Source organism: Nelumbo nucifera, chromosome 6 (genome assembly GCF_055504915.1).
Source record: "Nelumbo nucifera cultivar China Antique chromosome 6, China Antique-T2T, whole genome shotgun sequence".
Classification (NCBI taxonomy): Eukaryota; Viridiplantae; Streptophyta; class Magnoliopsida; order Proteales; family Nelumbonaceae; genus Nelumbo; species Nelumbo nucifera.
Window position 1 is genome coordinate 12,616,948 of NC_142654.1, and position 14,171 is coordinate 12,631,118.

The window sequence follows — 14,171 nt, forward strand, 5'->3', positions numbered from 1 at the left end:
CTACCATTGGAATTGAATTAAAATTGTAGGGGGTAGTAACAGCCTAACAGGTGGGGGAATGAATTAAAATTGAAGGGAGTAGTAACAGGTGGGAGAATGAATTAAAATTGAAGAGGGTAGTGAATCATAGGTAGAGTAGTTGTTGGTAAATAAATCCCAAGAACTTGATAAAATTCCCTTAGGTGGTTTGAACTCTAAATTTCCCTCAATATAAGACAATTGAACTGGCTCTGAATGGGCCTTGGCCTTTGGGCGAGGCAATAGCCCAACTACACTCAGCAGAATTCTCATTGACATAGCTAGCCACATATGAAATGCATTCGCATCAGATGGGTGGCATGGCACAATTTTCCATACGTGATACATCACGTACCGATGGAGCATGTGCTGGACTTAACTTGTCTGAGCTCAGCCTGTCTACAATCATGAGTACTAGCGGGCACCTGCGAGATGCATGCACTTTGATAAGCAAAAGCTAAACAATAAAAACATATAAGAGTAGACAATTGTTTTATCTATCAAATTTTTAAATAATTAATAATTATTTATATTTTATATATTATTTTTAATATTTTTTTGCAATACAAAAATAACAATAATTAATTTCATTTAGGACTATTCATCAAATCGATGAAACCAACCCAATCCGACCCAACTCAATCTAAGTTGATCGGTTTTTTAAATATAATATATATATATATATATCTTAATATTTTATATTTTAAATATAATTTTTTAATATAAAAATGTGAAAAAATTTATTCAGGGACCTAACCTAATAACTTGAGCTTTTAGGTTGAATGGTTCATTGAGAATGTACATGGTCTTGGTTCATGGTTTCTGTAGAGAGGAAGTGTGGGAGAAGGCTTTCCATGTTTTAGATGAAATGCAGATGGATCACACACATAACACTCACGAAGTTTCTTTTTGATGATGAGAAGATTAAAGAGGGTTGTTAAATATGATGATTGCAACTCATATCCTAGAAAGAAGCTGCAATTGTTGCAGCTCTTTTGTGGCCAAGTTGTACAATCATCTTGGGTATGAGATGGATTCATTCTAGGTCTGAGATGAACTGTAAATATGATTTTAATTGTAGTTAAGGCAATGTATTTGATTTGAAAGAAAGAGAAACAGAAGGTTGAAGAAAAGTTCTCCAAAATTTTCACAAAATTCCTCAAGAACTTGGAATAGTGGTCCAGGTCAGCATGATAGACCGGACCTTATACACCACCTAGCTAAGGCCTCGTTTGATAACACTTTTCAGAGGTTGAGTGTTTGAAAAACTTGCTTTTCAGACATCGGACTTGTTTGGTGTTGCATCTGAAAATTGATATGAAATTTTAACTTAGTAGCTTGGCACTTATGAGCTCAGACGTAATTGAGAGGTGCATAAAAGACATAAATGCCCTCAAAGAAATTTTAATATTATATGTTTTTGTCCTTCATGTAACTCGAATCGAACCCTCACTACGACCTACGAAGCTCCACCGCCACCACCGCCGCTGCACTCTCTCTGTCTGTCTCTCTCTCTCTCTCTTGTATTCCGCCACCACCGTTGCAGTGACAACGGTTCCTTCTCTCTCTCTCTCTCTCACTCTTTCTCTCTCCCCTATCTTCCCGTTGCTGCTGCTGCAAGTTGCATCGGTGGCGATTCCTTCTCTGTCTCCCCTGTCTTCCCGTCACCACCGCTACAACTTGTAGTGGCGACGATTCCTTCTATCTCTCTCGCTCTTGCTCTTGCTCTCTCCCCCTGTCTTCCCATCACCGCCACTGCAAGTTGAGCAGTGACAGTTCTCTCTCTCTCTCTCTCTCTCTCTCTCTCTCTCCCCTGTCTTCCTGCCACCATTGCTACAAGTTGCAATGGTGGCGGCTCCTTGTCTCTCTCTCGCTCTCGCTCTCACTGCCTCTCTCTTCTCTCTCTATCTCTCTCTCTCTCTCTCTCTCTCTCTCTCTCACACACACACACACCTATCTTCTCGCCACCACCACTATCGCTACAAGTTGCAAAAACGGTTTGGTGAGTAGAAATAATAATATTCTTATTAATTATAAATTATTAGTTATTAATTTTTTTAATATTTTTATAGTCATTAATTATTTTTTTAATTTTAATCATTTCATTTATTAATTAGTAATTAGTAATTATTAATTATTAATTTTTATTTTTTATTTGTATTGTTTCAATGTTATTTTGAGGTTGAAAATTATCTTTTATGAGATAATGCAAATTGAACTCAACATTTACAAATAGTATGTTCTAGGGGTAAAATATTAAAATCAGTAAATTTCAAATGATAAAGGGTTGATCCAACACAAACAAACTTATGGATTCAGAGCCTCTAAAAAGTAAAAAAGCATCTGTCTCTTTTCATATTTCAGACACCTTTAATATCTTTTTAACGTTTCATATCTGAATTTTCATATTTATCAAACGCCACCTAAGTCTGTATTTTGAGTTTCAATTATAATAGTTTTCAGATTATTGTTACCCAATTAGATTGCCACATCAACACCACATCTCCAATCTGTTTTATGAAGAACTGTTGGATTGTGTGTTTTTTTGCTGAAAAACATTTTCTCATATCACATCTTGGAAATTGGAAAAGGTATGCTCATATGATGTTGAAAAACATTTATTGACAGAAACAATCCCCAAAAAGAAAATGAAAAAACCTTTTCTTAGAAAATGACGCTGGAAAACAGCACCAGTTTTAAAATGCCCTATATAAATAAAACACACGTGTTATAAAAATTAAATCAAAGTAGCATATCATATAAGGTTGATACTTACATCTTCTTTACCCTTTTATCTTGGACACATCAAAGACTCAAACTAGTATTTCCTCACAGTAGTATGGGTATGTGGGTGTATTGGTGTCTAAAGTTAGGGCTGTGACCTTACCCAATTATATGTGATCTGGATTATGGGTCCCAATTTTAATTGGGCAAAGATTGGTTTTGGTTGTTCTGAACCAATTAAGACCTGAATTATATACATAACATACATGCATCCATTCTGATACTTGTATTAATTTCTCATGATATATTTGTATTTTTATCATGTTCAAACCAATGTTGCAAAGGCATTACATGAGGCATCAACCAAAGTGCAAGAGCACAAGTTTCCCAAAAATGGATTTTTTAATTAATAAATAAAAAAAAATATATAGTAAACATCCCGAATGAAAAAAATATGAGAAATTAAAAGATTACAGTCATCGCATGAAACATCATCGGCAATTAATATATAAATTGCAAACTAACAAAATCATGGACTAGGCTGGGTCAGGCTTAAAACTTTTGCTAAGGGCTCTAATCTGGTTCGGGACGGGTTGGGCCTGTAACTTTCCATTGAAGCTGTGTTTGATTTGTATAGGTTTTTCTACCTTTTATTTTTCTTACCTTTCAAACCAAATAGATATCGATTTTTTAGTATTCTTTGGATGTATTAATGATTGTCAACCACCAAATAGTAATAGATATATGATATATAATTAGGACTGCAAGTTGGGCCGATTAGGTCGGGTTGAGGTCAATGCTAGTCCAACCCCAACCCGACCTATCCAACCCTAACCCTAAACCTAATCCTAATTAAACTCCTTCAACCCTAACCCAATTCAACCTTCTTTCCATCCCTTAAAACCTCATAAAATTTCTCAATTTTAGATCTTAACTCAACTTTCGTTACATATATTAATTCTATGTTTCATTATTATTTGTGTTGACGATTCTTTTTGTTCTTTTGGTACAAATTTCAAAAAAAAAAAAGTGTTAGAAATGACTATAGTTTATTACAAGTTATGACTTATGATAGATCTTTTGTGAGCGACAAATAATAGAGAGGAGATGAATAATAAAATATTCAAAAAACACAAAATAATGTTATTAAGGTTTTAGTCTTCAAGATTAGGATCAAATGAAGTGATTATCTTAAATGGAATACATGATACTATATGGTGGGGGCTATATAAATATCATGCATCTAAACAAATCAATGTATGTTATATATTACTTATAACATATATTTATATATGACATGTATTATAGAGTCGGGTTCGGGTTGCCTAAGGGGTCAACCCTAACCCAACCCGAAGTAATGTTGGGTCCATGAATTTCAACCCTAACCCTAACCTAAGCATCAACCCGACCCAACCCAATCCAATTTTTTTTTTGGGATGGGTTCAGGCCAACCTGGCCCAACCCAATCCAACTTTTTTTTGGGTTGGGTTTGGGCCAACCCGGCCCAAGTTGCAACCTTATATATAATTAAATAAATATTACTTTATATAGTATAAATTATGGCAAATGCTATAGTGCAGAAACTATACCATAAAACAAAAATACATGAATAAATGAAAAGGTAAATAAACTTTTGGGGAGTGTTCTTTTCTTTGGATTTTGAGAGGGGGGAAAGTTGGTCAATGAGATTTTGGTTCCCATTGACCAAATCCCATTGACCAAAAATCCCATGTTCTATTTTCATATTTATGTGGGGATTAGGGAAAGTTTATTTTCATAGGTAAGTGATACCTATCTCATAGGTGGGTAAATATTTTTCCCACTTGTAGGGAAAGTTGCCAACGCTTGATTGGGACAAGAATACCCCTTTTAATAATGGATTTTTATAGCTAAAATGGTCATTGCCTTTTTACTAGGGAAACAAAAGTATATGGGCAAATGCACTTACCCAGGTAAGTGTTTCCCAGGAAAAATTTACCCAGATAATTGCATTTACCCGTATAAATAACTTATTGAAAAGTGAATGAAATCTTGATGTCTTTAATGTGATCAATTTAGTTGGTAGGATCACAGACTTATTGGAATAGAGACCTGAGATCAAATCCTGCTGCAACCAGGATTGGGGTTTGAGGGAGGGGGATGGGCTACAGATCAAATCAGCCCCCCACAAGATTGCCCCCCATAATGTCCCACAACACATTCCCGCCGTATATTAGGAACATCTCTCGATAATAATACTAGAAATGACGATATCATCATCGGTAGATGTTCACAATACACGACAGGAATGTACTGTGGAATGTTGTACGGGGCAATCTAGTGGGGGACTGATTTTAACTCGATGGACTATGCACCCCCTCCCATTTTGGGCTGGTCCAGAAATTATCACCCTAAGATGGCTTAATTTAATCTTGCCCTCCTGCCTTATAATAGTCCTTTTTCTTATTGTTTGGACCCGAACATAGATCACAGACTTGGAGGCTGTCTAAAACAATTTTTGTAAGCCAGCCCCAAGCGTCAGCCCGGAAAGAAACATCACACATGGGTGGCTTGTCCGGTGATTCAACCAGGCGGTATTCTCGGTGAAAAAAAAAACAATCAAAACCAACAGGACCCTGTTGGCTCATTGGTTCACCGACTTCGAGGCTGTCTGAACTGTTTTTTTTTTTGTGCCTCGGGATGATGGATTATTGGTTTGACCATCTGTATCGAATGGATCAAACTATACCATATCAGTAAAATTATGGATTCTGGAAGTTTATACTTATAATCAATAACTGATTCATCAAATATATCAAACGATTCAACCACTTGAATCATACAAATTTTTACCAAATCAACGACTTTTGATCAAATCTCGGATTTTATCCAAATCAAACCCGAAATCATAACAAATAACAATTTAGATGGTTGAACCATCTACATCAAGGGCAGATTAAAAACACTGAATTTGACTGATGATGCAGGCATGGTTTTTAAAAACGAATCGATGACCGAATTGGTCAGGAGTCTGGTTACTGGTTCGAACGGTTTGACCGTTCAACCCAAACAGTCAGCCCATTCTAACCAAAAAATAAAAAATTTAAAATAAATTAAAAATTTAGAAAATGGTCAAAACTGTTTGAACAATTCAAATGGTTCAAACAGTTAATTGGCCGGTTCAACGGTTTACTGACCAAAATTAACGATTTTAGGAGAAAAACGGTTTTGGAGGAAAACAAAACCAGTCATCTCAATTTTTCCAGTCCAACCATTCGGTCGGTCAGGTTTTGAAAACAGTGGATGCAGGCAAGAATCGGGTCAATTACGCTGACTAATATTGCGGTCTTTAATTAAGAAATCCCCTGTCTCCTACGATATCTCCTGGAGTCTTGGAGCATTCGCATTGCACACTATGTAGCTTAAAGTCTTAAACGACATCACCATCTCCATGAATGTGACTTTGGAAATTGAAACTACGAATCAACCAAAAGTCGGGAAAACGGATGTCCTTAGAAAATTTCCCACACGAAAGAAAGTTCAAACCCAAAGAAAAAACCAAGGAAAAGAAATCTAAAACTTCTATTTGTTCCTTCCATGTCTATATCTAATTTGACAATTGCATACCTCAGATCAAACAAGTCTTTGTAGCCATAAAGTTCAAAAAATATTCTTTATTAATAGGACGCGTTTACGGTCTTTCCAATGGCAGATTATCAGTAACTTATTATGCTTTGTTCAAATTTGATTTATTTGTTTGTCCGGTTGAACATGTTTATACATATAAAATCTGTCTCGTCAATGAATTTCGGCCCGTATGGGTTACGTTTGTCGTAGAGCGTTGTCAATGGGTTGTGATGTTGTGCAATCTGGAATATTCCTTTTGTCTGATGATTCGATTCCGATTTGGATATTCTTGGTCGGGGCCGAGTTGTGTTGGGTCGAATTGAAAAGTGGCTGAATTGTAATGTACTACAAGAATATGAGAATTAGAGTGCCCGGGTGTTTTTATTTGGGGAAGACATTCCGATGCTTAAGTCAGAGAATGTTTGAGTGTTCTTTGAAAAATTGAGAGAGTTTGAGAGTGTATGATTATGCCTACCTTTCCACGTAGAGGTGAGTGTCTTTTATAGGCATCAATGGTCAGAGCCCTCTTGTAACAGGCTTGAGTTTCTCACGAAGCCGTTTCCACTTTATTAGGCGCATTAATGTGCCGGTTGCGAGATCCCTGTGGAGGTTACGATCTACCCGAGTAATTCCTTGGCGTGCGATGTGGTAGGTCGTTCTAGCGGTCGAGATATCAGTGCTCTTGGTAGAGTACTGTTGGAAATGGTTAGCGAATTCTTCCTCGCAAGTCATCTCAGATCCTTACAGCTCATCTGGCTTTTAGGACAAATTGCCATAATCTTACGGGGTCTACTAGTTCAACCTTGCCGAGGTGGAGGTCGGCCTGGAGGATGTGCTCCAAACTAACTTGCCGAGCTGGTTTGCTAACTCAGTACCAAGGTATCATCTGGAGGCCACATGTCGTTGTATAACTAGGAGGACCAAATTAACCCTCATCAAGTTTGGTATATCTAAATAGTGGTTTGTATCCCGATTAATAATTGGATGAGGTCCCATTCTTATTGTTTTGAGTTGTTAAGATCCAAATTAATTATACTGTAAACATTATATCATTGTTGCCTCATAGAAAAAACATTTTACCCAGTATTTACCTAATAAAAATAGTTAGATAGATAACCGATTACTTAATTAATTTACTACTAATAGAAATGGAATCTATATATTTACTAACAATTATTCTAGTATAATATATTTATTGACAAAATAGAACAAACTTTATTAATATCAAAGTTTTTTATATATCTCCAATCAATATAAACCTAAACTAATCTCTCTCTCTTGTTATTTTTCTTGTAATTTTTTTCTTTTAAGGCATTATACTTTAATTATTTGTTAATAATCTCTATTCAGTTTAACATCTTCTATAACTTTTCTGTTAACATAAAACTTATTGGGAAACTATTACTATTTTATAAAAAAAAATACTAATAGAAAACATAACACAAAATTAACGTACATGTATATACACAGAAAATTAACAGAAACTCAGCATAAAATTTCTGTTGTAATTTACAATATTGTTGTAACTAATTACTGTAATTATTTAATGTATTTTTACAGCAATTCTTTTACTTTTGTTCTTAAATATTTAAAGTAATTTACTGTAAAATGTATTTTGCAATAATTAATTAGTATTAATTTTACTATTAATAATGTTAATTAATTAATTTACTTTTTCTTAATGAATTAATTAAGTAATAATGTCCTTATAATGAGAAGAACAAAGCCAATCGATTTGATCAATTTGGACCAAGCTACAATGAATCAAACAGGTGCTTTAAGTAAAATGGGCTTAACATGTTTTCGGGTCATCATAGGTCAAACCTAACCCATAATATCATCTTTTTGACCCGTTTTCACGCTATAGTCCGAATTTTCCTCTCTCTGGTAAAATTGCTTTGCATTTTCTTCTTGGAATTTGGATCATTTGTTTCATTGGCGCATCTAATTAAGAGGTGTTGCTTCTAAAATTTGCAACAAGTATGAAATAGGGAATTTGTTGGACATCCTGGCTGAGAGGGTGTCACCTCGGTTGATGAGATATCACCTTGGGTCGGTTCCTCGGTTGTGACGAAGCACTTACAACTAGAAAAAAACCTTAGAGGCCTCAGGGTTATATTTCGGAGGTGTGGATTTTGACGGTCAGAGCTCAGTGAGACGTGATATGTGGTGTGCCGAGGTGGGGGAGAGTGCACCAATATATGAGGGTCATACCTTTTACTGCCTTGCCTATTTATAGGTGTGGTGGAAATTGAATACCCAATTGAAGGGCTCAGTAACGCTTTCCCACGTTGAACTACATTTAGGTTGAGTTTGATTTGAAGGAAAAGGTAGGAAAAAGAAGGAGAAGACAAAAAAACCTAGATTTGTAAATGTTTCTTATCTTTTCCTTCCTTTCCCTAACCTTTCCTTCAAACCAAACATATTTTTAATGTCTGCAACGTCTAAGTTGGCACCATATTGTTGGACGCTACCTAGGCATTAAATGAGGTATGCCATGGTATGCCATGAGCCATGTGTGATGAATTGGTATCAAGTTATTTCGGTCAGGTCAAAGTTCATGCCCCTAGATATCACCCAGTGCCTCCGGTGTTTTCTTCTAGTCATAGGTGCTCTGCAATAGCTGACGTATTTACCTGAGGTGACACCTTCTCAATCAGGGTCTTTAGCAAATTCCCTATTGTTGCAAATTTTGCTAGCGACAAGAGGGATTTTGATTTTTCCAAACAAGGTTCTAAATATGATGCAGGCGTATCGGCTTGTATGGATGTTTTTTTATGTTTTATTTATTTTTTTTTCAAAACCAATTTAAGTTCCAGCCACCTTCTCAAAAGCCCTGATACGATATGTATTAACTGATATATAACGATATTTTGAACCTTGTTTCTAAATTCATCATTTAGAAAAAGGTTTGAGAATCATACATAACTGTCACTTGGATTCAAACAATCTATGGCACCAACTACTTCTGATGAGGGTGGATTTGGCCCTCCAATGACATTATGACGCCTGACACTTACAGGCAGCTCAGCACAGGCAGCTCGTCAATGCAGTTCACCATCGTGCAATTTGGCACCTTACAGACAGCTTGCCACCAAGGATACTCACTGATAGCTCGCTTCCAAGTCAGACCGACCACCGTATGACAATTCCGAGGAGCTCACCACCGTACCCTGCGTTTTACGGGATTGTGACTTGTAACGGCTGTATTAGCTCACCCAGTCCCCGATTTAGGCGGAAATGGGCAACCTTACCGGTTGGTGGTTTTATGCCCACCTAACACGAAAGCAGGTCCCATCACAGCGGGAATCCAGGAACTGCTCCACCAAACCCACGAGGACTCCAGTATATAAAGACCTCACCCTCCAATGGGCGAAGGGATGATACGAGAAAAGGAGATGGTAACCCCTGCTCTCTAGCTCTCTCATTCTCTAATATCATTCTCAGCTCACTATTAAGTGCTAACTTAGCCATCGGAGTGACCTCGCCAGGTAAACACCCCCGGGTTCTGATTCAGTCATTGCAAGTTCCTCAATTCCTGGCATCTACAAAGATGAGCAGATCACCTCCTACAAGGAGGATGAGTTCCTCAATTCCCGTCGTCTACAAGATGAGCAGGTCATCTCATGCAGGGAGCAGCCGGGTTGCACTACACTAGGGAGCTCTACTTCAGCCTCCGAGTCATCGGCCATTTGAGAGCAGACGAGATGACGAGGTACTTAGCCAAAAAATGATACGTGACTAGAACTCGTAAAATCAACTTCATTCTCTAAAATCCCTCATCATGGCTCTCACTCAACTACAGCTTAACAATCTATCCATTGCTAAAGATGTCAAAAAAGCTTTTGGTCATCTCCTCGCCGATCTTGCATCAAATCGTCTTTCCAGACAAACTACACCGATTCTGCATTTTGTTTGTCAAAATTGACGACTCAATTTCTAAGTCTTGACTTAGGTAGGTTGAATTGGTCATGAATTTGCTTATGAAAGAGTGAAACACGGGATGTGTGGCAGTTTTGTTTGACAAAGATCAATGATAATAGAAAGGTACGTAGGAGCTTGGGTTTAGGAAAGGAGAAGGAAACCATTTGGCAAGTTTCCTATAGAGCTCCCCTCTCTATCACAATTGTGAAACTTCATAGCCATACATGGCTAATGGAGGTTCTTGAGAGCCCTGATAACAGGACTGGGTAGGAGTATGGTAAGGAGAGAGAGAGAGAGAAAGGAGGAGGAGAGGGGGAAGGGATGAATGGGGAGGGTGGGTGATGAGGTGTTTCTTGCTTTATATATGCAGGTTAAATTTCATAGGCAATATATAAAACAATTTTGGTTAAAAACGCTTGTTTTTGTCAAGATATAAACATTTTACTATTATATATATATATATTCGAACTGGTCAGGGGTCCGGTTACCGGTTCAAATGGTCTGACTGTTTGACCCGAATGGTCGGCCCGTTTTGACAAAAAAAATTAAAAAATTGGAAAACGGTCAAAACCGTTCGAACGATTAACCGGCCGGTTCAGCGGTTTGCTGACCAAAATCAATGGTTTTGAAGAAAAAAATAGTTTTGGAGGAAAATGGAACCGGTCAGGTGACCAGTTCCCGATTTTTCCGGTCCGACCGTCTGGTTCGGTCCGGTTTTGAAAACAGTGGTGGTAACCAATTGGATAGGATTTATCAAAATTCACGGAGGTTGTGATTGGTCAAAGTTTTTCAATATCATAGATTTTTCTATTTCAAAAACATGAATTAATTGTTTCTTGAAACAAAATCAACTTGTTTTTGCGGCTCATTTTGGAAGGAATATAAATACAAATTTGTAGAGTATAAAACCTTATATTTTGTATTTGTACTCTTTCCAAGCGGAGCTTACTTTTCAAAACAAAGACACAATTCATGAAAATGTTTCAATTTTTTGTTGAATTGACATAAATGAATTTCATCAGTGGCTAGACAGCGAGATGGAATTTGTGGCATTAAATGAGGAAAAGGGGAGGAGCTTACTGTCACGGTTTGGCACCAGCTTAGCCAGCCTATGCTTGGCGGGCTTATGTTAAGGGACACCATCGTCACTTTTGCTTGTATGATTTTTGGGAGAATGCATATTATCTTCAGGTAGACTACCAAAAGCTTTAACGTATTCTTTGAGGAGGGGTGGTCGACCTCTTTGGGTGCCTGACCTTGGCACTCGTAGACCAACATCCCTTGTGGGGCGGCCCTGGTTAATGGCTAGCATGATTACCAGGGTTCCTCATGGGTGCACACATGTTCATAGGGACAGTGCATGGACCGACACTACACCACTGACACTCAAGGGAGGCTTGGCCTGTGGGTCTGGCTTAAGCATGTCCCTACACCTCGCCAGCCCCTTGCCCAAGTTGATTGAGCTATTCCGTTGCCCATAGCGCACAGGTGTGTTTCGGCCCAGCGGTTGCCTATCATCATTAGCACAACAGGTGCCTAGCATCATCAGCATACAGGAGCCCCTCTTATCGGCACTAAGTTGCCTCTCATCATGGTCATCCCCCTTTGGCACGTAAGCGGCGCCTCCCATGGACCGGAAAGAGCCAACAAAGAGCCCCGGCCATGCAAACTGATGTCATGATCCAGTGCCACTGAACTTGGTGGAGTCATCTCATCGTACAACTTCTGAATGCCACACAGGTGTGTTTCGGCCCAGCGGTTGCCTATCATCATTAGCACAACAGGTGCCTAGCATCATCAGCATACAGGAGCCCCTCTTATCGGCACTAAGTTGCCTCTCATCATGGTCATCCCCCTTTGGCACGTAAGCGGCGCCTCCCATGGACCGGAAAGAGCCAACAAAGAGCCCCGGCCATGCAAACTGATGTCATGATCCAGTGCCACTGAACTTGGTGGAGTCATCTCATCGTACAACTCCTAGCCCTAAGCACATATCAGGCTTGTCCTGGCCTGTCTTAGCCTGAATGCCACACGGGTTTCTTCTGTTGTAGAACTAACCCCGTGACATTACGGCATGTTAGGGATTGCCATATATAGAACAGTTTGTGTTCAAAAGAAATGGAATGTTTGGATTGTTGGATAAATATGACTTAATTCAACTTTGAAAAAGTATATGTGAATAATGTAGGTTGTGTTTGATCCACTGTTGTTTTTACATGGAACGGAACATTATGATAAATACAAAGTTACAAATTAGTGAGAGATACACGTCACTTATGCGAATTACTTAAGTTAAAATGATTAGAGTTCACAACCCTGGAGTAAGAAACGTCAATTTGATGTTTCAATTATAAATGTCAATCATCAGTCCCGGACATGGACATGCATTTTTTAGGTATGCCTGTTTCAATTTTTAACTACAAATAATCTCAAATAACAGTTTTATGCCAATATCTATTGATGAGAGAAAATTGTTTTAGGTAAAAAAGAAAAAAGAAAAACAAAGGCACCAAACACAACATTACCGTTAAAAATTAAAAACTTCAACGGATAATATTAAATGGGATAATGTTTGGTATGACTTCAGTTTATTTGAAAATGGTGCCAGCTCATTGCCATGTGGGCTTTTGTCCCAAAATGGTATTAGGTAAGTCTGTTTATCAAATAAATATTTTTCTCGATTTATGTGTAAGCAAACTGTTGGGGAATAACATTTCCCCAACACAAAGATGTTTATTTATTGTTCTACTTATATGATGCAAAATGTTTATCAACCACTTTTTCTTGATTTTGAAGATAAATCAAATACAAGTGTTTTTTTTCAAATTAATGAAAGTCATACCAAACATCACCTTGGAAAATCACCATTACAATGTGGAATGTAGAACTGACATGAACAAAAGTTCTGGACATGTAACACATCACAAACATGTCCCATGAATGACAATATACAGAGATATTCTTAAGATATGGCCATAAATAGTGTCTTGTGGGTAGGACACTCTGTGGTACTGAGTAGCACATCTAAACTCTCATTTTTCATGGATGTTGCATATGAGAGGTTTGACATACATACCCAAATATACTTAGATTTTAGACTATATGTGATTCATGCATCATTTTTAGAGCATTAATTCAAATCGTCTAAATAGAAATATGGACCAATAAATTTTCCAAGTGGGACTCATTGAATAATAAATTCTTATCCAAGTGGGACTCATTAATTCAAATCGTCTAAATAATAAATTTTCCAAATAGTATTTTCAGTCTTAGATCAAGAATAAAAAGTTCACTACCCAGTGTTAGTCCTATTTATATGGGTCTTGGGAGGGGTAGACTGGACATAGGTCTAAGTTTCTAACCTTTGACATTGTTTGCATAAAGTGGCCTGGTCTCTCTTAAACTCAAACCTTCATTTTCATTCATGCCGGCCGCTCCATATATATTTCAATTGGATCATCCCATAACAGCCATCCTCATTTAAAGTTTTTTGCACCTAAATATACTACTACATTCATTCCTTATATTTATTATGAGATGGGGATAAGTCTATAATTAATCACCAAGGTTTATATTTATTGTTTTTGGTGATAATCAGTTTCAGTAAAATTTTATCATATCCATCCCATATTGGTATATATTGTACATATTGTTATTGATGAATATCACAGTTTTTGAACTGTTATAGGCCGGGATGTTTGGACTGTTTGGCTAGGCAATCGGTTCCATTTTATCCCAAATTCGATTCTTGGCCAAAAATCATTGAATTGATTAACGATCTATTGACTCAGACAATCAATTGTTAATCCGTTCAACAGTTTTTGAATATTTTTAAATTTTAATTATTTTTTATTTTTTTAATTTATTCTGTTAGACCGAACTGTTTATTTATATCAGAC